Raw genomic sequence first — 850 nt, 5'->3', positions numbered from 1 at the left:
GCAAGAAAATGCCAGGGGAACACCTTTCTAATGGATTTTTGGCTGAGACTCGGCACATGGCAGTTCTATGGGAGGAAATGTGAAATGAGATATTATTCTGCCTCTCACCACGCTCAGGGGAAGATTCAGACTGCTCAGCTCAGCAAACGCGAATCTTGATAATGAAATTAGAATTAGTTTTCTCTTTAATATCCTCCCCCCCACCCCGCACCCCGCCGTCTAACATCTCATCATTTGCACCTGGCTTCCATCCTGTATTCACATCCAGCTTCCTAACCTTCTCCCAGTGACACCCAGTTCCTGCTGTCTCTCTCATTTCCCTCAACGCCCCTTTCCTTTTTCTCCCTTTTTTTTTTGCCCACCCAGCTCTCACCTCCCCTCTTATCGACATCCCCTGAGTCCCCAAAGAGATCAGAGCGATATTGAGGCTGCCGCCCAGCCCTGAAGTTTCCCGCTCCCCTCCTGGCCGGGCTGAGTCGTGGGCTGCGGGACCGGAGGCTGGGCCGGGGCGTCCTGGCTTCTGGGGGCGCGGGGAGGGAGGGGAGGAGGGAGGTATGAACGAGGTGTCTGAAGCCGCAGTGCGCACAGTAGAAAAAGAAAACTCCCTTTGTGCTAGTTCGTGCGGTGTCCCTCCATTTGGGTCTTTGCCACGCATTCTCGAAAACCATTGTTTACACTGGGTGTTTGTAGGTTAGGAACAGCGCCGGTGGGAGTGGAGCTGACACTGAGCGCTTCCCTGGAACTGAATTGACCCCAGAATCAGTCCAGAGAGAAGTCGCCCTCGCGGGAAAGGGGGGGCGGGGGTCAGAGCAAGGGAGGGGGGGGACCGCAACTGGCCAATCGAGTGGCG

Source organism: Pteropus alecto, unplaced genomic scaffold, assembly GCF_000325575.1.
Source record: "Pteropus alecto unplaced genomic scaffold, ASM32557v1 scaffold101, whole genome shotgun sequence".
In the NCBI taxonomy this organism is placed as follows: Eukaryota; Metazoa; Chordata; class Mammalia; order Chiroptera; family Pteropodidae; genus Pteropus; species Pteropus alecto.
Note: the sequence above shows the minus strand (reverse complement) of the source record.